The sequence below is a fragment of the Sinohyriopsis cumingii genome, chromosome 10, assembly GCF_028554795.1.
Source record: "Sinohyriopsis cumingii isolate HCF-2022 chromosome 10, ASM2855479v2, whole genome shotgun sequence".
In the NCBI taxonomy this organism is placed as follows: Eukaryota; Metazoa; Mollusca; class Bivalvia; order Unionida; family Unionidae; genus Sinohyriopsis; species Sinohyriopsis cumingii.
The window spans coordinates 118,831,569-118,856,484 of record NC_142970.1 but is presented as its reverse complement, the minus strand read 5'-3'; the positions used below and the strand labels follow the sequence as shown (position 1 = coordinate 118,856,484).

Below are 24,916 nucleotides of genomic sequence, written 5' to 3'. Positions count from 1 at the left end.
AATAAGATGATCGTACACAATAATCATCGTAAATCCGTATCGGTCAGAGCGGTAAACTCACGATTACCAATCTATAGGGTTATTTACGGAGATGGACTTGGTGATGTCATTCAGGGATTATTTACAAGGTTAGCCCCAAAAGCAGCGCCTATTGCAAAACAATTATCGATGAAAGCTATTGATATTGTTCATGAAAAAGCTCCTGGTGCAATTGTCAATGTTGCTGGTAAGGCGTTCTCGGTGATCAAAGATAGACTAGCACCATTATTGCGACGAAAACGACAACCACCAGTAAAACTGGCAAGTACTGAAATTATGCCCGCAGACGTAAGTAAAATAATAAATCAAGCTGCAAATCAAAAACTAGCAGCGTTAGCAGATCAAGGACCCGGTGAATCGGGAAATAATATCTCAAGTTTGATATCCGGAAGTGGAATTTCCCGAGGTGGAATTTTCCGAACACGGTAATCAACGTGTTAGACGAAGTAATTATAATAAAATGTTCAAGCGCGTATCTGACACAGCATTTGACATGGAAGCACCTGTCCTTAAGGATGAATCGGTACATGATTATCAGTTTTATTCGTATGAAGCACGAATACCAAATCAACGTGGAAGAATTGAACTACAAGTTCATGACACAAGTAGATATTTTCTACCCGCTGAGGCTTTTATTGAGGTAGAAGGTACAATTATAAAAACGGATGATACTAATTACGGAGGTGCAGTAAAAGTTGGTTTTGTCAACAACGGGATCATGGCATTATTTGATAGTGCCACGTATATGATTGATGGAAAAAATATTGAATCAATGAGAAAGATGTAGACGTTGCTACAGCAATAATTGGTCTAGCAAGATATTCTGATGATTATACAAGATCAGCAGGTCCCACAATGATGTTTGTGAAAGATAATTCTAATAACCCTGAAAGCGATCCGTATAATATAAGACGACCAAGAAACAATGCCAATAACGCCGATGCTGATGTGTGGCCAGTGGTTCATGGTTCTAATGATAATTTCAACCTGGGATTTACAGCGCGTAGAAATATGTTGTCAGGAGACAATAGAAGTTTTTCATGTACAATTCCACTATCGCACATTTTTGGATTTTGCAGGAATGTTAAAAAGGTTATTTATGGAGCTATACACACGGCTGTTCTTGTAAGAAAGGTTAATGATAACGACGCACTTTGGCACCCGGCTGGTGATGATGGTAAAGTAATATTATCGAAACTTTCACTGTGGATGCCGGTAATGACTCCAACGATCGCAGAACAACAAAAATTGATTTCTTTCATGGACACAGGTGGTAAATCCTTGTTGTCATGGTTAATAACAAGCAAACTAACGTTAACAGTCAGTTTACATGGCATATAGCATCACAACAAGGTGTTTCTGCACCACGGCATATTTTTATTGCGTTTCAAAACCATGATCGTTTAGGCTCACAACTTCGCTCTCATATGATATTTAACCAACTAGGTCTCACAAATATTTCCTTACGGATAAACGGACAACAAGAACCAACAGAAAATATACAACTAAATTATGCACAAAATCATGTAGGACGTGCATATCATCGTTTGATGTCATTTATGGGACATGATCAAAATGTTGATACTGGGTTGCAAATATCACAACATGATTTCAGAACCTTGTATCCGATTTATTATTTCTCACTAGAGCATCTTGATCTATCAAAACAATCTGTCGTTGATATACATCTTAAAGCAACATTAGATACGGGTAATGTTGATTACAGAGCAATCGCGGTTATACTCAGCGATAAAGCCATGTTACTTGAAGGTGGTAGTGGTCGAATGAGAGTCGTCGATGCACCAGTGGAAAATCTTTGATCACCATTTGAAGCGTGGTAAGTATAATCATAAAATATCATCACATTCAGATTAAAAACCTTCAATCAAATTCAGCAAAAAACTGCGGAATGAAAATATCACTAAAGCGAGATCAGATCACGGGTGGTCAAAATAAACTATCATTATCAGAACGCCAGCTTAAACATTTCAACGACACTAAACAATCAAAAACAGGCATCAAACTCAATCTCTCTGCGGGTGCGGTTAAAGACTCAATTAAAACAGGTGGTATTTTTCCACTTCTCGCGGCTATTCCAGCGTTAATAGCTGCTGCCGCGCCAGCCGTAGCAAAGGCAGTCGCGTTAGGTGCTGTTGGAACAGCTGCTGGAATGGCTCTAAAGAAAGCAACAGGGCAAGGGTACAAAAAAAAGGGACGCGGCTTAAGATTGCCAGGATCTCGTTGGGGAAGAGGCCTGAGGCTTCCACGTTAGACGTTCCAGCATCAAATTTTGATTTACTTGATGCCGCTAAACGATTAAAAATAAAAGCCTTTAGAGGTGTTTTCATGCGAGATCAATTACCAAAACAACCAAACAAACTCGAAACAGGTATTATTAATCTCGACGAACGTTCCGGACCTGGTACTCATTGGGTATCATACGCGGTTGATCCACGTGGAATTGTTTATTTTGATTCATACGGGTTAGCTCCACCTGTTGAATATATCAAGTATGTTGCACCACTTCACGCAACAAGCTCTGGTTGTAGAGTTTGGTATTCAACGCTACCCACACAAACAATGACAGATCCGCCAATATGCGGCCGTGAAGTAATTAATGTACTTAACGCTATATCAAAATCATCCAAACCGCCACATAAAGTCGTGCATGATTATACAAGCAACCGCTATGTTGCGCGTAAAGCGTTTTAAACAACAGGTCTTATTATAATGGTTGATATTTACGGAAGATCTTCTTCACACGTTAAGAAAAAGCCCGGCAACTTTGATCTGTCGAAGTACGCGACTAAGGATGACCTCGCTGATATTATGAACCTGGCTGGAGTTGACCCAAATGAGGTTGTTATTTTTCAGGATCGACATGGTAAACTAGAAACGAGCAATATCAAATGGAATGACATAATTCGACGAGTACTTGGTGCAGTTACGGATAATATATCCGTGTTTACTGACAGCAGCAGAATCAGAGATTCAAGTATGTCGTTTACAACCATCAGAAATCAAATTACAGCAGCTGTTGCTAATCGCATAAAAAATACCGGTGACACAATGACAGGTGAACTTAGCATGAACGGAAATAAGATAGTGGTTTTAAGAGATCCAACATCCGACGAAGACGCAGCAACAAAAAAATACGTCGACGTCAACTATGGCACCGTAGATGGTAAATTATCCACGTTGCGGGCCGAGTATGATGTTCACGTAGGCGCTTTTGGAAGATTTCGAAGAAATTTTCAAAAACCGATGAATCCATAGATAAATTCTTTGGCACTCCGCACGCCATTGACATGAAACTCATTGATATCAAAACTAACCTAGACACGATCAAACAAACACAGCAAAATGTCGTAGCGGGAATTCCTGAGATCGTTAATAAAACCAGTCTGATTAAAATCCCAGCCGGAATAACTTCCGGGCATATTACCAACATCGTATGCACGGTATCATCGGGATTTGCAACATGGTCGCAGCAAAATAAAACCATTAGCTATACTGCAACAGACACTGGCGTGTACAGGCTGTCTGTGTTTAGTGCTGCAAAATTTGAAATATTTACAACGTATCCATGGCGTCTTTCAACTGATAAGTTTTCCGGGGTTGTATCTGTCATATTAAATAACGGAACCGAGGAAATATTTATTCTGGAAGCAGCTGATAAAAAATTAACCGCAACATCCTTCTGGTGGTGTTTGGAATTTGTAGCTGAAACACCTCAATTGGTTACGGCATAAAATATAATGAGTACTATCGACGTTCAAAGATTTAGGTACAATCAAGCGCGTGAATGGCAGGCAGCGTTGAAAGATCGAGTCGAACAATATACAGTAAAAATAAAAAAGTATTAACGACGATTAGTTATCATCGCCGTTGTTGTTTATTCGGTATCCGCGGTTGTTGCTGGAGCTGGAATAATATTATCCACGGTAACAATGGTGGCGCCAGTAGCTGTGACTATTTGTGTTTGTGCAACTACGACAATTGCAGGTGTGCTTAATATCATTGCAAAAAAAATATGTACTTGCACGGACGAAAAATTATCCAATTACAAGATAAAATTACACATAGCAACTGTCGCATACACGAGGTTATCCTCGTTGTTATCAGCGAGTCTCAATGATGGAATTATATCCGATTTTGAGTTTTCAATGATGATCAGCATATACAATTGCGCTGGTATTAAAGGTACGAGTATCAATAATGATGGAATTACTGCAGCAGATCGTGACGAACACAACCCCGCACAAGACCACGATGATCTCGCTAAGCTCGATTAATCCTGAATTTAACATCAATTTTCCAACAGCAATTCGCGCGAATGAAATTGCACTAGCACAATTACGAGTATATTACAGCTGGCCAAATATCAGATCGAGATCATTTAATGGTACACCAGCAAATAATTCGCTTGTATTTGCTGATAAAAACAAACCCGATGGAACACCTGACTGGATTGTTGTTGGAATACCAACTGGTAGTTATGAGGTCGAACAAATAAATGATGAATTTGCGCGTAGAATAAAATCAATAACAGGAATAGAAGCAAAAATATCAATTAATGTTCATGAGCCGACGCTGTCCTCGACGACTGAAATAAACTCGCCTGATTACGTCGTTGATATTTATCAATCTTCAATCAGATCCGTGCTAGGCTGGCCTGAAATAACACCACAAATACCTGCACAGATACCAGAACCAACTCGGGCTGATTTTACATCGACGAAGAGTTTTCATCATAATATTAAAATGAATTATACAAGTTTTTGGTGGAACATAGAAAAACGGGTATGGGATAAATGTGATCAATTTCATGTTAATAATATTGGTGAATACTATTGGCTTTTACACAACGCTGATGACGGTAATAACCTGTATAATTCATTTTACGATATAAATATCAATAACGTCATTGATATCATAAATTCAGACCATAAAGAACAACTAGATAATTTACGTGTTCTTTTTCATGAATATTTGTCTGATTTGACATCTATGCGTGAAGAAATTATTAAACGAATAGAAATTTTAAATCATATAGCTGATACCATTGAATATTTTCATAACAGAATCATAAACCTGGTTTTTGAATCATCAGGTGATTATAGAAGGTTTTTCGCAACCAAATACAAAATACCCGAAGCTGACATTGTAACGTTTAAGTTCCCTAATTATAATCCAAATGGATTAAGAAAATCTGTCAATGATGTCATTGATGAGTTCTTTCCTAAAATACTTGATGCATGGACAAAAATAGCCCCACCAGCAACTGTTCTTAGATATAATGATCCACTCGGCGGCGGCAGACACGTATCTCCGGGAATCGTTAATATAATGTCGACAATCACGGTTAATCTAGTTTGTGATGTAATCGATGGCAGTTATCAAATAGATCTTGGAAAATCAAATCAGGCTCAACAAGGATACATCCTATACACGTTCACACCACAAGTTCCCCCTGGCGATTTGATCGTGCAAGTACCAACCAATCCTGTTTATCTACGCACACATAATCAGCATTTGTCACGAATAAATTTCAAACTCACAGACCACCTTAATCGCTTAATTGACCTATGTGGAGAAGAGCTTGTAATAAATCTGTATGTGGAATCGTAGATCTTTGATTAAAGATCCAGTAATGTACCAGCACGTGAGGGTTTTTATACACTTGAAAACGCCATCAGAACAGCGTTTTCACAAAACACAGAGCAATTTAACGTTAATTTAGTTATTGATGAACACGGAAACGAGGATTTCTTATTAACAAAAAAACAATTAGATGAACTCCGTCGAGAACATTTGTAACAGAGATCAGATTCTAAATTATGCACACTCCTGTATCAAAGTCGATCAACTTAAAAAAATAAATATATCTGTTAAAAAATTCATCTTTTTTGAAAATTTTTATTTTTTCTGAAAATTTGATCATTTCACATAAATCTGAGTACCAACTAACCCATCAGTGTTATAAATTTGATTGATTTGCTTAAATCTAAGTACCAAGTAGCCCATCAAAATTATGAAATTGATTGATTTGCATAAATCTGAGTACCAACTAGCCCATCAAAGTTATAAATTTGATTGATTTGCATAAATATGAGTACCAACTAGCCCATCAAAGTTATAAATTTGATTGATTTGCATAAATCTGAGTACCAACTAACCCATCAAATTCAGAAAAAAATAATAATTCAGAAATAAATAATAATTCAGAAATAAATAATTTGTAAAATTATACTCAAAATTACAATTTTGTAAATTTGATGGGGTAAATGGTAGTCAAAATTAAGAAATTTGTACAATTTTTTTGTATTTTGTGAAATAATTAAGAAATTCTTCATTTTGATGGGGTAAATGGTAGTCAAAATTAAGAAATTTGCACAATTTTGTTAAATTTCAGTAAAAAAACAAATTAATTCAGTAAATAAATAAATTCAGAAATAAATAATAATTCAGCATAAATCTGAGTACCAAGTAGCCCATCAAAATTATAAATTTGATTGATCTGCATGATTCTGAGTACCAAGTAGCTCATCAAAATTATAAATTTGATTGATTTGCATGATTCTGAGTACCAAGTAGCCCATCAAAATTATAAATTTGATTGATTTGCATAAATCTGAGTACCAACTAGCCCATCAAAATTATAAATTTGATTGATCTGCATAAATCTAAGTACCAAGTAGCCCATCAAAATTATAAATTTGATTGATTTGCATAAATCTAAGTACCAACTAGCCCATCAAAATTATAAATAAATAATAATTCAGAAATAAATCTAAGTATCAACTAACCCATCAAAATTACAAAATTGATTGATTTGCATAAATCTAAGTATCAACTAACCCATCAAAATTATAAATTTGATTGATTTGCATAAATCTGAGTACCAAGTAGCCCATCAAAATTATAAATTTGATTGATTTGCATAAATCTGAGTACCAACTAACCCATCAAAATTATAAATTTGATTGATTTGCATAAATCTAAGTACCAACTAACCCATCAAAATTATAAATTTGATTGATTTGCATAAATCTGAGTACCAACTAACCCATCAAATTCAGAAATAAATAAAATATAATCTCAGAATAATATTTCTGATCAAAGATCTACGTGTTCAGGCCAGTCATCTTCACCAGAATTGTTACTTTGGATCATTTCACCAACTAGGTTACTCGCTAACATAATTTTTCTTAATAGTCTTATGCGAGTACTAATTGTTTTCTTTTCCTCGTACTCGTGGGATAACAGCGATCTAATTCTTTCTACTGCAGCAGAGAGAGGAACGAATTCCTTCACCTGATTATCTTCTACGGTAGCTAGCGACTGAAACATTGCCGCCTGAATCCGTTTCATGAGCTTGTATTCAGATGATAGTGTGTGTATTCCTTGGTTTTTACGTTCTTGTAAAATCTCAAAATCAGAAACTATTTTTTCAGGATTTAGTGCATCGGATATATTAATTTCATCTTTTTCCAATTTTTTAATAGCAGAAATAATGTCTTTGATATTTTCATGGTTCATTATATATAATATATAAATCTTTAAAATAAAAAAAATTATCCCTATAGAACCCCTAGCGAGTGTTTAGCGAGTTCGTCGGGATGTTTCAGGGACAGCACAAACATATATTATGAAATGTGAACCTCTATTTGAGTCTTTTAGCAGGTTTAAGTATGCAATGAATGAATGAAATCTTAATTAAGGACAGTACAACCAAGAACTCATAGCTTGCCATCACAGTCTATCAAGTTCATCAGGCACACGAAATATTCCCTCTACGAGAGCCTCTAACCCGTCAAACAACGGTCTAGAGGCCCAAGAAGGAGGACGGTACAAACATATATTATGAATGAATACGATGAAATGAATGAATGAGGCCAATTTCTCCGCTCAACAGAACCACCCACCCCAATAATCAACCCGTAGGTAATACAAAACATGTATTAGCCACCGGTGATATGTGGTTTGGGTGTTCTGAGAGCAGATAGGGGCTGGCGGAGCCCCAATTAATTATAAAAATCGCTAATATGCGTAACCACCCGACCAATTGTCAGTCATGGGATTCGATCCTGGACCGCGAGCGTCACAGTCCAATACGATACGGATTGAGCTATCGAATTCATCTAATACTATATGTTTCGGAAGTTAATATATAGCTACAGTATTTCTGAATAGATTGTAAATTTCTGAATAGATTGTAAATTTCTGTATAGATTGTAAATTTCTGTATAGATTGTAAATTTCTGTATTAAAACAGTGGTTATAAATAGATTGTAAATTTCTGTATTTCTGAATAGATTGTAAATTTCTGTATTAAAACAGCGGTTCTCAATAGATTGTAAATTTCTGCATTATAAACAGTGGTTACGAATACTTGTGCATTAAAAACAGCGGTTTCTGCCAAGATCTTGCACTAACAATTACCACGGCACCACCACCTGCAGATCGGTTTAAATATTTCTGTAAGATTGTAAATCCGCATTAAAAACAGCGTGTTGTGCCTCGATTTCTCAAAACAGGTTTAAAAATAACTCACTATATTGTATGATGGGAAATACGTTTATTTTTCTATTTTGTAAGTTAGAAACCATAAATATACTTCTACGAGTAATTAATTACGATGTAAATGGTTAATCTGACCATAAAAATCGGAAATTTACGAAGAAAACTATATATTACAAAGTAATCTCCCTTTTGCATAATTAAAAATTCAGTAGTATAAGGGGGACATACAGCTACTCCAATAATAAATATAATTTAAGGTAATAATGATAGTTTATCTCATTAACAATATTGAAAGGTGATTTTCTGTTTATATACTTTTGAGAAAGCAGATCTGTATATATTTTTCGCGACAAATTGTACTGAACGTGTATTAATATCAAAGTATTTGGCAGCTGAATACATCAATCGAAATATAATCTCTTCACCGGTTTCTGTATTTGTAGCCTTGATCACCCTTCTAGAAACTGTCTTACATCTTCCAGTATTACCACATGCAGAGTTCTCGCTTTGTGTGACAGCTCGAAGATTGGATAAATTATTGTTCTGAGGGTTCCCATCAATGTGATCGATCACAAGACCGTCTTTGATCAATCCGTTGAAACACTCGTATGTGAAACGATGACAGCGATAATGTTTCTTCCCAACAGTAAATGTGAGATAACCATGATTATTAATAAAACCAACTCGTTTTTTCAATCGACAATTTCTGATCATACCATCAATATTTGATTCGTAGCTTGTTATTGTAGGATGTTGGACAAATTCATTTTGCTCCATATATGATAATATTATTTGTTTAAATCATTGTTTGTCTGAAAACTTAGATAATCCTCCAGGGATTTTATAGCATTTTCACTATTATTATTTTTTTTGTCATAATATCTTTTAAGCTCTCTGTATCGTTTACCACCGCACTTTCCACATAATTCTGTTTTTCCTCGCACTCCAGTACCACATCGCAGACATGGTATTGGTCCTAAGCTTCCAAGGTTAACGCACTGCATGTGTTGTCCGCAGAATTCCTTTTTACAGGATTTCTTACAACGAGTTAATGAACCCACCATGAGCCATCTGCATTGAGACGTTGTATACATAATATTTTAATTTAAATACTTGTCTGAAATATAGTATGAACGAATTCGATAGATTATCCCGAATAAAGCCCTGGAGCGGAGATAGATTTAATCTTGACAGAATATCTCCTGACGTGCCGATACGAGATTTGGTTGATCCAAAAAACAAGGGTTTGATTAATAAAATTCACGACGCCAAGACGGAATTTCACACAGATGGTGCATCTCATGTCTGGTCAACGTTCAAGATTATACGCGACAAAAATATCATTAACGCTATAATGAACGACAAACGAGCAGCAATTATCATTAACTATCTTGATAATCACAAATATCTATTCAGAATAAAATTTGTCGTGTTGACAGAAACAGATGATTGGATTATCCATGACAAATATGATCATGTCCACGGTAATAAAAAAACTGTCGTACTAAGTAAAGATTCCAAACCAAGTCTATTGACAGGTATTGACAAACCGTATTATGAACAAGCATATCCTGTGACCGCGGTTATTTATGGAATCTATGTGATAAATGAAAAACCTAGCGTTGATAAACTAGCGCCGATGAAATTTTCAAAAATAAATTGTGTAGCTGAACGAGTGACAGAACATTTTACCGTTTCGACTCGTGGAAACGGTCTAACGGATAAAAGACGTAAAATAATAAACATGTGGGGAGAAATGGTTAAAGATACCGATGCGTCTATTAAAGATGTCGCTGAGTTAGGAAAAAAATTAAAATTTCCAACAACCGTAGCGACGATAACAGGTGAGATTTTGTATGAATCAAAATATAGATCAAAAGGAGCTTCAATCGAAATTATTGATCATAACGCACACGCGTGGACTAACGCAGTAACAATATTTCCAAAAGATCGAACTGTTAAATGTTATCCCCCAGATAATTCTGGGGGAGGCATGTTTGATTTTATTAACGAAATAAGTAAAAATGATCCTGTGTCAGTATGGTTATTTCAGTCTTGCGTGGAAGAAAAAAATCAATTTGATCAGTTTGTGAGACCAAATGCGTTATGTATCGAACAAATCCTCTTCACGAGAAAATGAAAAATCTTGCACTGCAATATACTGATGACACTGACGAATTATTGAGCAACTGTTTTACTGTTCCGTTAGTTGCGGCTCATTTTGCTAGAAGGAAAAATTCGTGGAAACCAACTCGGTTTGATTTTCTCAATGACATAGTATCCAGTTGTGTCGAATATGGACACGGCGGATTGTGGAATACTAAATACAATCACAGAGATGTTATTTCAGTTGATATGGTCGCGTGTTATCCCGGAAGTTTTCTTGGATACGGAGATTGTTCTGTGTATTTTGAGCGATTCGGTCATCCGACGCACGAAATGACGCGAGTATCGATAAATGGACCATTACCGGATTTTGACCTGACTGGATTTACTCGTATCGAGTCATTCGAAATGTCTAAAGGACTCCATGCAATTTGTTATCTTTGGTTTGGAAAACATTTTTCAGAAAAAATGTGGACACCAATAGTACTATTACGGTATATGCTTGATTGCACGATGTTAATATCGCTGACGATCAGCGAAGCAATTATATCATATCAAAAACAAACCGAAGTTTGGTTACCACATTCGAATGAAACCGATTCGAAGGATCTTGGTATAAAAATAATTGGCAAATTTACCCAAGGAGCAGCATATGATCACAGACGACATTGTACAAGATTGATCATGGACGACGCTGAGTTAGATTTTATAATCGCTGATACAACGAACAAGAACACGTTTGTAAGTCGAGAAACAGTTTTCTTGTCAAATGGAAATAAACTAGGTACCATTGTGAGCTACATGGACGGTGAGTCACCACAGTATACTCATTTAAGATCATCGATGCTCGCGTATGTTTCAATAAATCTATTATCGATGATAAATAAGGTTTCTACGCATGCCGTCAGAGTTGCTACTGATTCATTCTATATAAGTAAAAAACATTCAATACTGTTAGAAAAATTAAACATAGGCACTCATGCATCGTGGGGTTCGTGGAGAATAAAAACGGAATATATGCTCGATTATTCCGAATCTGCTGATGTTGCGGTTAAAGATATTTACTGTAAAAAATATCAAACGTTGACAACTTCGTTGTTACCATCGGTATACGATCCAATAACTAGACACAAAACGGTTTATCTAAACGGACCTGGCAGTTCTGGTAAAACCACTCGAGCTATCGAACTATTTCAGAATTCAGATATGATCGTGCTAACACCTACACATAGACTCGCACGAGAGATGAAACAACACGGTGTTAATTCCTGTACTTATCACAGCTTTTTTCGATGGAAGGGTGATGCATGGACATCTTTAAAGATAGGCGAGAAATACATTCCAAGGATTATAATATGGGATGAAATATGCACCGTACCGCTAGAAACATTAAAAACATTTCTTGATTGGTTGTTAACAAGAAATACTGCTGTGATAATGTGCGGCGATCACGGTCAACCACCACCTGTAGCTGGACCATCTCCACATGGATGGCTGAAAAATTTCGTTGACCACGCTGAAGAAATAACTGATGATCATAGAGCACTTGATGCAGCGTTGAAGGAATTTAAAAAATTAATCAGACTACAACCGAATAAAATTCAGTGTGAAGTAATGCGCGAGATAATTTCAGAAACACCCATGAAAGACTTTCTACAAACGTGGCGACCAAACGATTTGATAGTTGCAAGTAGAAAGATAGTTCGTGATACACTTCAGCGGGAGTTGTTTCAGTTACAACGAGAAAAGTTTCCAACGTTGTCAGTTCCGTTATGTTATCGACCGACAGATACGCGATGGCAAAATATCGACGTTGATATACCAGGAGAGTCAAGGAGGAAACAGAATCTTGTATTGAATGATATTGTTACAGTTGATGTTGATGTTGTTGAAGATGCTCTACGTGCTGATAAATCCCCGTGGACGCTTGGATACGCGATGACGATTCATTCATCTCAGGGATTAACTATTACTGATACAGTTTTTTGGATCGTTGATGATCACATCGAATGGTCGAACTTGGTTTATCTCGCAGTGTCTCGAGTTAGAAAAATATCTCAACTGAGATGGATCGTCATGGACTCGTCAGTGATTAGTGATGATGATGTTGACGGTGATATAATAAGAAAAAAATTATCTGGTTATAAACAGTGTGATAAAAAAAATAAACGCGATTTTGATCTTGATGTTGATTTTATTAATGCGCTGAAACAGCAACAGAATAACCATTGTGCAAGTTGTAATTGTATAATGTTATGGCGGTATCTGAAAAATGATCCAAGACAATTTACCATAGATAGAAAAAATAACAATCTTGGTCATACACGAGAAAATATCATGTTGACCTGCCTTGAATGTAATCGACGTCAGGGTGCTGGCACCAGTGCTGGTTAAGTGATTTGGGTGGTAATTGAGTGTTATCGGGAATTATCTGTAATTGTTCACGTACAAATCCACGTTGAGGAGCAGTTGAATCCAGTCTGTAGATTGCGGGTCTACCTGAGGATCTAGTTACGGTAGATATCTTATGTGTGGTAACACTCCAAATAGGATCAGTCGCTCTTTTTTTACCACCTTCGAGTTCGCCGGGCTCATATAAATACCTTACAGTGATATTACCTAACACTGGCTACGCTGAAAGATCACGTCGTTGTGTAGGTATGTGAGCGCTTGCAATTGCATTAATAGGTTTCATGTTGGTCGTTCGAGTAATCTCATTATTCAACGCTGCTATCACATTTGGTAATCTTGCCACCCATTCACGAGATCTCGTATCCTGAATAAATTCCTTCGCGTATTGATATCCAAATAACCGCTCAGCAAGTGTTCGATTAAATCGCTCAACAATTGCCTGATCACGATGAATTGCAGTATGTCCTCGTCGTATTTTGGTATTATGTTGTTTCATCAACGATGATACTGGACCAAGAAATTCCTTGCCAGGATCAACCTGTAGCAGCTGTGGCCATCGCAGACCACCTCGTTGATAAATTCGTTTAAACGCATCGGCTACTTCAGATGATGTTTTCGTTGATAGCGGCTCTGCCTCTTTATATCTACTTGCAACATCAACAACAGTTAGCACGTATTTGTACGTTTTTCCACGCACAGTATCATGTGGTAAAAACAGTATATCTGCTTGATGAACTTCATTAGGAACACTAACATCGAAATACGCGTACTGAATTCTTTTCGATGGTGGTAGATAAATTTGCCATATTGCCTGCCTGGACAACCACGCTTTAGCAGTAGAATGTTTAACCGCTGCTGCATCAGCAAGTTTACCAATTGCTGCTTTGCCTCCCCAATATCCTCTTGGTGAATAATAAATTAATTCCATTATATATTACCAGACCCTAGCGTTAATTTACTTTTCATCGCAGATCTTACTAACCAATTAGCTAATGATTCTCTGATATTTTTATTTTTTATGGAATTTAATGCATGAATTAATTTCACATCTGCAATATGCCTATCTTGTAGATTTTTACTCTTATAAGCTATGAACATGACAAGCTTTATCAATAGCGTTTACTGGTTCCTCGCCTGGTTTTGGTTGATCCTGATTATCAAGCCTGATATCGAGTCGAGTACCAGGACCGCAATAATTATATCCTGGTAGGTGTTTTTCTCTGCTGTATTTAGCCCACGGAGTACCTGGAAACTTTGACATCAAATTAGCAATATCACCACCGCGCTTATTAGGTAAAAACGAAAATTTCTTTCTACCGCAGACAGAACATTTTCCATCATACGCTATTTTTTGATTTTTTGTTATAACCGAAGCTAAATCAATAGTTGGAGTTTTAACTTTACAGCGTAAACAATATAAATAAATGTTATAATATATATGGATATGATTGATTTCTCAGCAACTCGGCAGCGAGAGCCAGTTAAACACTATCCTGCACTACCGAATTCCATCAGAATGATGTTCATAGGACCATCTGGATCGGGTAAGACGCAATTATTACTTAATCTGATAATGAGATGGTTGAAATGGGATAACTTGTATTTGGTAGCACCATCCCCTGATGATCAACGATGTTATGAAGTATTAAAAGATTTTAACGAAAACGGGTGATTACTGGACGAAGATAATGATGTTATAGAGTTTATAACAGATATTGATGAAGCACCGTCCGTTGATGTTTTAGACGGATTTATTAATAATTTAGTTGTGTATGATGATGTGATGCTAGATAAACAGTCAAATCCAGCCAGGATATTTTCTCGCGGCAGACATAAAAATACAGATGTTATCTATGTTACTCAACGATATACACAAATACCAAAAGTAATCAGGGACAATTGTAATATTTTAGTTGTGTTTAATGGCGTAGACACACACACGCTGCGAAATATTCATCAAACTTGGTGCAGCGGTGACATGGATATAATTAAATTCAGAAATTTCTTTTCACGAGCGCAAGCTACTCCGCATGGATTTATAACAATAAATTTGCACGATCCTAGAACAAGATATCGTATTGGACTTGATAAAATATTTGGATAAATTAATAAATTTAATTAAACAGATATCATTCATATAATGAACAACTGTGCGTGGTTAATTCAAGGAACAACAGATAAATGCAACAAAAGGTGTCGTGGAGAATATTGTAAAAAACATAATTATATTTTAAAGAAAAATCCTCATGCTGGTTCACGAAGTTGTGTTGGATGTAACAACGGATTAGAGGATTATATCAGATTTGCAAAAACTGCAGTGGAGATCGATACAGAAGTTTGATGAACTATTACAGAAAAAGAAATAACATAAATCCAAAAATAGAAAAACCACCATCAGAACTTGAATATTACTTGAAGAACAAAACAAAAGATTCCCATGATTCAGATGATGATTCCCAAGATTGATAGCAGCAGAGAGGGTTCGTCTACAATTCTGTTTGGGACAAACAATAATCGTAAACGTGGTATTGACCTTTATGAAGGGTCACTATTTTTTTTGGTCTAACACAAGGGTGACCATTCCCTTAAGTGGTCTGTTAACCCCCTCCGCTGCTGCACCAGTTCAGTAGCTGAAAATAATAAGATAACGACGACACTATTTTTCGAATGTAACATACTGAGTGAACCATTTAACCGTGTCAACATTAGTTACACATTCACACAATTGCCCACAATTCAGTTGTCTATACAAAAGGACTGATTCACGTTATAGTTTAACATTGTAAATAGATAGCATGACACTTGATCCATTCTGCATGGGTTGTTATTTGTGTTTTCAAGCATAGGTGCCAAACATTTATTTCAGGTGTACATGTTCATAGCTAACATACGAGCCATAAGGAGGCAATTACGAAATTATGAAGTCCTGTACTTATTTTACTATCCAATTTGCAAGCTCTCACATTACTGGTGTACTTTTTCTGATTCCCATATTCTCGATCGTACACAAACCACGGCTTTCCATGTTTAACAGTGAATTTTGCTTAAAGTTATAATAGTTGGTCATCACTTCCAAATTTGTATGATCATATTATATATTTTTTTTTAAAAATTTAGAAATTCATTTTCCCATGTTCTGTCCAATTGCATAGACACCAATATCCGATATTGTCAGTTTGAATTAATCAGCTGCCAGTTGTACATTTATGATAAATCTAATAATAAATAACATAAATGGGTTAAACAAGCAAATACTTGACTTAGCATATTCTTCTTTCAACAATGCTGAAATCAGCGTTTCCAATTTTCTTACTCGAACAGCTTCCTGATGATGAACGCTATTACACTGAAGGGGATGCTTATCCCTTAAACACCTCCTTAAACATCGACATGTTCTTATAAAACTTATTTTAAGAAAAGAAATCCTGATACTATGTGGATATGTCACACTTTTGTGCCAGATAAAGGGTCACATTATATATAAAAAATGATGTATTGACACCATATCAAGTTTTATGCCCAGTTATAAGGCCGGGTATATATTAGAATTGATGGATGGAAAATTCCACTAACTCTTGAACTCAAATTCTAGTAAACATTTTGCTTATTACTTAAACCACAACTCACCTCTGTCTGCGCCGGTTTGCGTCTCAGATTCAGCCAATGTGGGTATGTGAGAAAGCTTGCCAGTAGCTTCTCGTGGGTCGGTGGTTCTTTCTGGGATTTCCCGGGTTCTTCCTCCACCATTAATACTGGCCGCCATGTATAGCCTATCCTGTGCTGAAAAATGGCGTTAAACCCCACAACAACAACAACTTAAACCACGACAAAGGTCAGGTAGGCATTAACTCCATTCAGAAACCTCAATCACACTCATTCCAAAAGACAGATATACTATACAAATGAAATATACGATCAATTAGAAATCATACCATATCACTTCATGCATATATATCGGTTGGGGTATATATGAGAAAAGATGGATACATATCATGTCACACTTCATGACCATATATAGGGTTGGGTATCTATTAGAAATGATAGATTTATACAATATCAAACTTCAGGCCCATATATAGGGTCTGGCATATATAAGAAATGACGGGTGAGTTCCATATGACGCTTCATGCCCTAATATAGGGTCTGCTATATATTAGAAGTCATGGCTAAATACAACATCACAATTAATGCCCTGATAAAGGGCTGAGTATATATTAGATATAATGGATGCATACAACTTCACACTTCATTCTCTGATAAAGGGTTGAACATATATTAACAATAATGGAAGGATAAAATAGCACACTTTATGCTGATATATTGGGTAGGGTGTACATTAGAAATGACGGATGAAAACCAAATTTTACTTCATACCCAGACATAGGGTTGGGTATTTATTTAAAATGAATCATGAATACCATATAAACTGCATGCCCAAATATACAACTGGTTATATATCTGTAATGACTGATATATACAATATCAAATAAATTGTAGGCAATATAGCATATCGTCCAGCAAATTATTTTGGAGGCCTTAAAATTTAGAACACTGTTGTCAGAAAAGTATTGGTTTGTTGTCTTTTTGAGAATTATGCGATATCAACATTTTTCCAAGATTCTCAATGGAAACGGTCCCATTGTGGATGTATCTGAGCTTAATGGTAAACATACTGTATGAGCATGATAACTATCTGATATCAACGTAATTTATTTCATATATCTACACAACTACAAAGATACAAGTACATTTTAATCACGTATGTGAAAGATATAGCAATTTTCATCAACATTACGCAACATACATTATGGCAAATGTATATTCTCTCCGTCCATGCATTGCTGCTGGACATGCTAGAGCTTTGCCATTTCGTATTTACATTTTCTTATATTTTTAATCATGTCTTGTATGCCTTGTTTATTAACTAAAGGAAAAACATAAAACTGTGATTTTCTCTTTCTAAAAGGAATACATTCTATCGACATCCTACAAGGTTGATATTCTACCCACTGATGTGAGCACAGCAAGTGAATATAAGGGAACGTGTTCCAAAAAGGTCGAAATAGAACCCATTGACCGTAACTCCACCTGATCCATGAACAATCTAATCACAAGTGTGATCAATGACATTAAAATATTGTATAAATGTTATCAAAGAACCTACCTGTAATGCAACGTAGCGTCCTGACGTTTAATAATAAGACCTATATTATACGTGCTATCCCATAGTTCACTTCGTTTGTACCGAATACTGTTTTCGACATGACTACCGGGTATGGTTTTAACTTGTTAGCATATAAATACTGACAATATATGTAAGATTGAATGTACTGATTATGTCACATCATTCTTTTAAATTCAGTTGACCGTTGTATACTGGTTGGAGACCAATTCTCGCCACTTTTTCCTTCTTTTTTTTAAATCATCCACTACCGACATAAACTTGCTCCTTGGAGGTAGAATACATAAAAGCAGGGCCTTTAACAATATTCTTCCTCGTGTTAAATGTGAAATCAGCAACATGAACGGTTACATGGGGACCGTTAATTGAAACGGTGTTGGTGTAGAACTTTGCGGGAAAGTAAGTACCAATTGTCGCCACATGTTGAAAATTAATGATCTACTCAGACATGGTTATTAGATTATATTTCCTCTTTTATTTAAAGAAAATATCGTTATTTCTGATTAAAAAATTGTTAATTTGTGTTGGTTTTTACTTAAAATTAATATGCTTTACCCGTTACGAATTATGATAGGAATGCATGTAATTTTAGTAGTTCACCGGTTGAAATAAACGAGATTTTTTGTTAACATTAAGGTTACATTATAGTCTACTTCTCTGCAGTTTTACTAAATATCTCGAAATAATGAAGTTTGAAGAGTTAAAGATATTTTATTTCACGTATAATTACATATGCAACATGAGGGTTTTTTTTTTTTTCTGCCGAGGATTTGTTATCATTTCACGGCGAACGAGGTAAGTAGTCGCAACATTTTTGACACCAGTTTTGTGCAATTAGCTGGCTGTGTAATTATAAATAATTTTAATAAAAAAAGGAAACAATGAATGTAAATTTACAATTAAAAACACGAGTCGAATAAAATTATTTTAATATTTTCATAATATTTGGGAGAAAATGTATAATAACAAACCACCATTAAACCAATTATTATAATTTATCATTATTGTATCAAAAATAATTTATTACTGATTCAGTTATTGTCACTAATAAATTATTTTTTACTTGTTTGAGCATGGGATGCTGATGAATTCTCTTACAGATTATTTAGGGAAAAAATATAAAAGCCACAACATTAAAGAAATTATTATAAATTGTCATTATTGTAGCATAAATTTTTTTTATTAAAGATTTATTTATTAACACTAATATAACTTTTCTTCATGGTTCTGGCAGAGACTGCAGATGAATTCTGTGTCATCTTTGCCAAGGTTGCCCTCTTCATGAGCATATAGCCCAATACAGGACTGGTGATACCACTGTGGACACTTGCCGCATTGAACCCAGAATATATCCACAGCCTCATCTTCAACATTCTCATCATCAGACTCTTCCACTGGTGGATCAGAACACTTACACACACCACATATATCAAAATCAAAGCTAGATTTGGTTTTCTTTCCTTCCAAACATTTTCTTGATTTAATCATCTCTTTATTCTCTTTCAGCTGTGCTTTCTTTAATTTCTCCTTCTTACGTAATTCTTTCAGTTCTTGCTTTTTCTTATTCTCTGTCGTCTTTTCCACTAACTTTCTGTAAAAATCATCACATGTTATTACCCTTGAATGTAACACCAGTTTTGCTCTTCTAACTTGTGGTTTAACAGGGCTGCTGGGAAGATGTTAGATAATTGTTGAGGTATAAGGCCTTCTGCTACCAACGGATTTACTCCAATTAAACTACTACATGTTGAACAGACTGATTCTGATGCCTGTAATTCTTCATCAGATGATGGTTTTGCTGATGTGGATGGTTCACATGATGGGACTGGCTGACAAATCACCATTTTCAAATGGCTATTGACAAGTTTTGTCTTGTCAATAGTGTCAGGAATAAATGGGTGTATACCAGTTTTTCTAAAGGCTTTTTTGACCTGATAAGTGGTAAACTGACCAAGGGCATAGGACAGCACTATTGGGAACTTGGCTTTATTTAATATTTGATTCCTGTTGATGTAGCCAAGGTTAACTGCAATTGAGGTGAATTTTGCTTTCAGTGGACCAATGACTTGCACATCCAATGGTTGTAGAATGTGGGTTGTGTGTGGTGGCAGCCCCAGTAATTCAGTTTGATTATCTCGTGTAAGCTTGATGACATCTAGGCTTATGTGACTGTCAGGTTGTCCATGATAAGTAGCACTGGTCTTGCTGATCCACAATGACGTAAAAATAATTCCTTAAACCAATGAGTGAAGAGTGTTATAAGCCAAATGAAGTAAACATCTTTCAAAAATAAAAAGGATGGAAGAATTTTTCCACTTGCAGATATGCATAAATGCGCAGTGATATGACCAGATGTTGTGACAGATTGTTGGTAACTGTGTTGGCCTTTGATACCAATAACTTTCTGACTACTTTTTTCTTTTCCACTAAATCCTGTTTCATCATAGTTGAAAATCTGATCTGTTTTGTTGTCTAATCCTAATCTGTATAGTGTGTCTTCAAGAAGAGTGAAGTATTGAATCATCACATGCATATTTGACATCCTATTCCTGCCTCGATCCTGTGGCTCAGCATGTTTCTCTGATAGTTCTGGATGTCTCTTAAAGAAATTTCTGAACCATTTGTCGCTGGGACCTTTATTCATGTTAAATAGAGAATGGCGCCCATTATACTTCATGATGGTAATTACATATTGCCTGGTAATTTTTCTGGTCAGCGGAAAACCTTGTTGTGCCGAATACTTCATATAATTGACCATGGACAATTATTCATTTTTTGTTAACATTGGACGTCTTCCAGGGGCCTTTTTTTGTACCTTCCCCTTGACATGATCTTCTACAGTTTTTCTAGGGACTTGGAATTCCCTGGATGCTTGTGAAATTGTGAGCCTTTTCTGCTTTACAGATGACACAGCCGATTGAAGTTCTTAAGTTCTATACCTCTTTGGCATTGCTAAAAATAAAATTAAGTAATTTGTTTCTTGTCTTTACTGCTGTAGGTAACATTCAACAGAAATATATTATTTTTCTTAACAGTTTTCATATTGCTTGTGTTGATTTATTTGAGGAAATAATCATCATTTCTCTTTCTCATGAATTATTAAGATTGTGACAAAAAAGTATAATGATGTACAAAAAATTAATAAATCTTAAAAATGTGCAGTGGAAAACACCTTTTAGATGCCTTAATATGTGGACTAATGAATATTTGTCATTTTTTAATTATTTTTTATTTTATTTTTTATAGCTGTTTCATATAGATTTTTTGATAACCAAAAGAGATAAATAAAACATATTAAATGACAATTAGGAAGTTGGTTATTTTTTAATTGTCCCAAAATAGTAAGTATTGAATTTTACTAGTTTATAATCTTTTTATTATGGCCTGGAATAATTGATAGTTGCGTTCTTGTTGATAGTAATGGTGAACGCAGTACCATAGAAGGATAACAATTGTGTTTCAGTGTAATATTTTCTAAAAGAGTTGTTTCCCCGTTTAGAGAGAAATATAATAATCAATGCTCCCTGGCTATTGACCCTTGACCTTTCTTTGCAAGTAAAATATGGAGTCTGGAGACGCCGCGAATGCTAGTGGATTTGTGTTAACACGATCTGATAATAAATTAGATATGAATGCTGCGGCCATGCTGTTTGTTGTATTTTTGCATAAGTGTGGAAAAAGGAAAATGCGTAATTGAGGATGATTTATTGTGTACATGTTGTATTTCTCCTTTACAGCGTCTGCTATAAAAGCAGGAGCCTACATCAAGGTAATGTTTTATGACGTAGTTCTTCTTCTATGTTACTATGCATGTTAAATGTACCACGTGACTCCCTATGTCAGTAAATGGAGGCGTAAGGGGCTAAAGTGGGGATTTTGGTAATTTCTTTACGTAATGGACTTGCCTTGTGCTTATTTTCGCTCAGCTTTAATCAGTCTTGTCAGCTTGTCAGCTTTAATCAGTCTTCTTACTTTCTAAACAGGAACGAAAACTTCGCGTGCGGTCACGAGTTATTATTACTATGGTGACAATTTGTATCCGGCGAGAATTGGTCTCTAACCAGTATAGTTCACAAACACTGGAATTGAAGTTCTTTCGATGGTTCACAATATGTCGGTAGATATGTGTATGGCATAACGGTACAACATAAGAATTTTGTCCATATTGTGTCGATTTTAAAGTGTTTTTAGTATGGTAACCAATAAAACTTAAAATAGGTATGGCAAACATACCAACCAAATGACTCTCTCTCTCTCTCTCTCTCTCTCTCTCTCTCTACTTAGGTTGACTTTTGACGTAAATAAAGTGGGATAATTAAAGTTAGCAAATTAGTTTAGTACCTGTATACTACTAAAATGCGTGTGTGTGTCCGTGTGATTTTGATTTTTAACCAAGCTTTAAAAATTGTTCAGTCATAGCTACGATGTCTGCAGTGGACAGTTTTGAGTGATGTCTAGCAATGGGGCATCATGCTGCAGACATGTAGTTTCATGTCCCACCCAGTCACATTATACTGACACCAGCCCGACCAGTACTAACACTAACCTCTTAATGCTGAGAGCCAATGGAGGCAGCTGTTAGTACCATTTTTGTATGTCTTTGGAATGACTACCAGGGTTCGAACCCGCGACCTCCCGCATCCAAGACGGACGCTCTAACCACTTAGGCCATCGAAGTGGTTAATATTTGGCATAAAAAGCACTTGTATAATAGTAATAGGTAAAGTAAATATCTGAAGAGTGTGTGTGTATGTGTGATACAGATTTAGGTATTTATTTTTCATTTTTGGAATGCAAAAACAAAATATTAGAAGTCCACCATTGTGTCCTGATTCATCGACGTCCTTTGAATTCCACATATATCAATTTATGAACATTGATTTTTATAACTTGCCTTACAGGTATATTATTAATGAACTATTAAGAACATCTTTATTCAGCTATGTACAGAAATAAAGTCCGAATGACTACATTACAAGTGCCTAACCATTAAACAATAGTTCTCAAATTTTACTCATTATCCTAAATCTGCAACAACAAAATAAGAAATGTCTTTCAAGAGATGTACTGTATTCACCGTCTAGGATCTGTCTTCCTCATGTACACCCTTACAAATAATCTAACAGCATATATAATCAATGAATCGTAACAATGAATATTTAGTCTGTAACGGATCCATTAAATCAAGTTCATTAGGCAAGTCAGATATAATCATGTTTCACGGATACAAGAGACAATGGTATCAGCTCAGTAGTTCAAAATAATGCGATAACTGAAACTTGCCTTATTTCGAAGGTAACGTCCAATCGATCCCTGAAAATATGGAAATCCATACCTTGCATCTGTTATATTTTAAATATATATCTTTATCTTGAATCTCTATCTTTTAGTATTATATCCTGTCTTTGACACCACTGTCCGAGCAGCAGAGAGGGTGAACAGACCACTTAAGGGAATGGTCACCTTTGTGTTTAGACCAAAAAAAAAACAGTGACCCTTCATAGAGGTCAATACCACGTCTACGATTATTGTTTGTCCCAAACAGAACCGTAGACAAGGCCTCTCTGCTGCTCAATCTTCGGAATCTTGGGAATTTGTTTTATGTTTCAAGTAATATTCAAGTTCTGATGGTGGTTTTTCTATTTTTGGATTTATGTTCTTTCTTTTTTTGTAATATATCATCAAACTTCTGTATCGATCTCCACCGCAATTTTTGCAAATCTGATATAATCCTCTAACGCCGTTGTTACATCCAACACATTTTCGTGAACCAGCATGAGAATTTTTCTTTATAAGATAATTATGTTTTTTGCAATATTCTCCACGACACCTTTTGTTGCATTTATCTGTTGTTCCTTGACGCAGCCACGCACAGTTGTTCATTATATGAAATGATATCTGTTTAATTTTATCATCACTCCTTTTGCTGTTATAATAATTAAATCATTATGTTATAATAAAATGGTATATCCGGAATCTTATACTGCAAGGATAGCTCGAGAACGATTAGAAGCAATTAAAAAATTTCTTCCTGTTAGAGATTCATTTAGAAAAAATCTACAAGCGCAGCAAGAAGCTCAAGTTGAGTACGAAGAAGAAACTAAAAAACTGTTTAAGCCCGTCACTGCAGCTACTGAGAAAGTTACAACTGTCATCAAAGAAGATCTTCTTCCGGTATCAAAACAAACTGCGGCGCAGACTGAAAAAATAGCAAGAAGAACTAAACAGACAAAAAGATTTTACGAGATCTCCCACCTGGCATAGCCAGGGAAATAGATGCAGCTCAACCTCCACCTGTCGGTGAAGAAATACTTGAAGGTATTGAAAAACTTCGTACTGAAGTCGCCGACGTGAGAAAAAAACATACATCTGAATCCAAACCAGTAGGAGAAAACTTAGAATTGATTGCAAGATTTAACGAAGGGGTTGTTGATGATATTAGAAATACTGAAAGAGAAAAATTACCTGAGATGATATTATTTGGTATATTTAATAAATCTAGTATTTTAAAACCACGTCATGAAAAAGTAAATGATGATAATTTCATTAAATGGATATATCGCGTATATTACAACAAAAAACAAGCTAGAGGTCCAGAATACGAAAGTCTTCATGAAGAAGTAAAAAGACTTTATAACGAGAGAATGAAAC

The 24,916-nt window shown here is 35.6% G+C and overlaps 1 protein-coding gene and 1 pseudogene across 1 annotated transcript in view; both read right to left on the bottom strand.

Moving 5' to 3' along the window:
- LOC149791101 (uncharacterized) overlaps window positions 1-18,594 on the bottom strand; it is a 128,940-nt gene extending 110,346 nt beyond the window's left edge. The window contains exon 1 of the mRNA XM_089973281.1: window positions 18,248-18,594. The gene's annotated coding sequence lies outside the window, so the exon portion shown is untranslated. The remainder of the gene's footprint in view (window positions 1-18,247) is intronic.
- An 874-nt stretch (window positions 18,595-19,468) lies between these two features.
- Window positions 19,469-23,607, bottom strand: LOC149791100 (uncharacterized; annotated as a pseudogene).
- Between the last annotated feature and the right edge of the window lie 1,309 nt (window positions 23,608-24,916).